Below are 3,527 nucleotides of genomic sequence, written 5' to 3'. Positions count from 1 at the left end.
TCCAGATTTAGAATTAAAACATTATTTTTTTCAGAGTCATTAAATAATATTTCTTTGAATTATACTAAAAACTTCATTTTCATAATTGTTTAATAAATAAAATGTGAAGAGTTTATTAAAAAAAAAAATGTAAAACAATTAAAATATTTGAAAACGCTTTCAAATTTTGTATTAATCAACCTTATCCATCTTTTTTTGGCTGATTTGGTAACTATTAAGGTCTCTAGTTTGCCAGATCACAAGTACAAATCACACTTCAGATATGGATATTGCAATTATCAGATTTTAATGGGGAATATTTAGAGTTGCTCCAAAGATTAGTGGAGCACTGTACCTGAATTAATATTAAAAATTAGCTTAAAAATAAATCCTGTTCAGTTTATAGATAAATTTCAGTATATTTCTATCAATGAACATTAATTATTGTAATACTCTCCCTCCGAAAGCTGCTAAGTAAAATTTTTCTCAAGATTTATCCAAATGGCCCATTATTTTTTAATAATTCAGAATGCTTTTAAATCTACTTCAAAACGTTTTTATATTATTAGCTACCTTAAAAAAGTGTTCTGGTTAGTATTTAAATTAGCACATTCTAATATATCAACATCAAAGTCAAATTTTCAACAAACAATACATAAGGATGTATAGAATTTCTAAGTAATATCTACAAATAACGAGAATAGTTTCAACAACAGTCACATAAATAAGAAATTTATTATATAGTTGACTCTTAATAAGTCAAATTTTATTTTTGGCCTAATTTATCTCTCACCAACTCAATGCATTTCGAGTGTAAGTCACATCATCTTTTAATGGAATTATAGTAAATTTATTTCATGATGTTTTTTCTATTGAATTTTCAAGGGATAACATTAAAACCACACTAAGCTGAACTTGAAATAAATCAAGCATTTATTGGGTTGTTCGAAAAGTAATTTTGTTTTTTTATTACTAGAGGAATTAGATGTATTTTTACCAGCCAATTTTATTTTAAACCACATTTTCATTATATACTTCGACAGCTGACATTTTAAGGCTTATTTGTAAAAAAGTTTGTTTGATTCTGTACAATTGTTTTTTTTGGCATCCCATCAAATATGGAAAATCAAAAGCATCATTTTTGACATATTTTGCTTTTTTATAACCAAAAAATCAAAATGCTGTTCAAACAAGAAAAAACTTGTCGTACATGTTTGGAGAAGATGTGTTGAGAGAAAGACAGTGCCAAAACTGGTTTACAAAATTGCGTTCTGGCAATTTTAATATCGAAGATACACCACATTCTGAATGGCCATTTGAAGCCAACGAAAACAAAATAAAGATACCGATTGAAGCAATCTGGCGTATAACGACACGTGAAATCACTAAGAGATTAAATCTGTTAAATTGAACCGTTTATTATTACTTAAAACGAATTGGTTTCGTTTCAAAGCTCGATATATGGGTTCCACATGTTATTAACGAGAGATGCTCTCTATGGTTGGATTTTACAGAAATTTTTTTTGAGCTTTTACCAGACAATTTAACAATCGATTCGAAAGTGTACTGCCGTCGAGTAAACAAATTGAGTAATATCATCAAACAGAAAAGGCCAGAATTGATCAACAAACAAAGTGTAGTGTTTTACCATGATAATGCCAAATTTCACACAAGTTTGGTAACTCGTCAGAAACTGTTATAGCTTAGATGGGATGCGTTATCACACCGACCATATTTGCCATATTGCCAGGTCGGGCACACTCGGATTATTACTTGTTCCGGTCTATACAAATTTTTTTTAACTGTAAGATATTTACTTGAAATGACAATGTCAAAAATCATTTGGATCAGTTTTTTGTAAACAACGATCAAAATTTTTATGAATGTGAAATCGTGCTACTACCAGAAACAATGACAACAGGTATTTGACCAAAATGGTCGATATAATAAATAAATGTTTTATTGAATTATATAAGAATATTGCATTTATTTTTCCACGGAAAAAACGAAACTACTTTCTGAACCACCCAATAATTATATATGCTGGAAGAAACATGCAAAGTTACTTGACACGTACCTTCAAAGCTACAACATAAAAATACAAAAAGTTTATGGGCATTTCACACAAAGTAACAACTTGATTGGCTAATTTTCTGTTAGAAATAAAATTTTCAAAAAGGCTTTCTAGAAGTTATGTCAAATGTGCAGCAAGATGTCTTTAATGCAATTGAAAATATCTATGACGTTTAAGCTGAAACAATGGACGATTAATGTCAAACTCACAAACTTATTTCACTAACAATACATTTTATTACTTTAAACGAACCTAAGAAATAATAAAAGTACGAGTCTAACTGTATTGTTTTTATTGTGATATCTATGACCTCAATATAGCAATGGTAATTTACATAACAAAATTTCTTCTCTATTCTTTCTACTTTAGTTGTTAATTATCTAGAAATTATTATAACTGATTTAACTAAATAAATAAATTACTAAATAATTTTTAGATGTGAAAAAGGTAAAGTTGTTATAAGCAAGGTAGATGGGGCCCATCAGGAAAATTTCCAGACACACCGGTAGGACTAGTCTCTTTATATTCGTAAGTGTCAGTCCATATATTTCATATGCTGCTTGAATAAGTTCCATCCACTCTTGGTTATGATTTTTTTAATATTGACTGATCAGTGCATTTTCCATGTAACAAGTTTTCTGCGTTTCCTGGAAACAATTTGTTATGCGAAAGTAATAATTATCTAATAATAAATACATCACTTTTTCCATTCATATGATCCTTAATACAACTAATTAGTATGATTCAATACAAGTAATTAGTAATGATCCAATGATGCTAGTTATCTGACATATCCAAAACTCTCATACGCTGCGTGTGTGTCAGCTTATATTATGGATAAATATCGGAAACAAATTACCACACAAGATTTAAACAATAGTTGATGTGTTGCCTAATGGACATTCTACATGTCAACAGTCACAGTCTGATATTCTCAAATATTGTAATTCCACTTGGAAAAATGTAGTGGAATGATTAGATTTGGTCCATTCTTTCCAAAATCCATTATATCAGGGTCAATGAAAATGAAGAATAAACTGCAGTAATGGTTTTTTTTGTCATCTCCTGAAGTATCATTGAATTCTAACATTTTAAAGCTAACAAGGAGACTACTAGAGATGGCCTCCTAAAGATTTTGCTGAGTTTAATTTTGTATTGTACTACTACCTTCCCAGTAGTTATATGTGAAGCCACTCGATGCAACTTGAAAGCATTTGCGAGAAAAATGAGTTTAAAGTTTTCTGTGTTTTATCAACAAAGTGTTGGCAGAGGCATAACTGAACGGCTAAAAGGCACTTGACTATTATGGCGACTGTTTGAATCTCTTTTTCAATTCTTTTCTGATCTGCATTGAAGCAGATTATTGTGTACTGTACGTTTTTACTGAATGGTATACAATAATCTGCTTCAATGCAGATCAGAAAAAAAATTTGAAAAAGAAAACTTCAAACTTGCAACATGTAGCAGTCGAGCA

The sequence above is a fragment of the Centruroides vittatus genome, unplaced genomic scaffold, assembly GCF_030686945.1.
Source record: "Centruroides vittatus isolate TY-2023 unplaced genomic scaffold, ASM3068694v2 scaffold_1444, whole genome shotgun sequence".
Lineage (NCBI taxonomy): Eukaryota > Metazoa > Arthropoda > Arachnida > Scorpiones > Buthidae > Centruroides > Centruroides vittatus.
Note: the sequence above shows the minus strand (reverse complement) of the source record.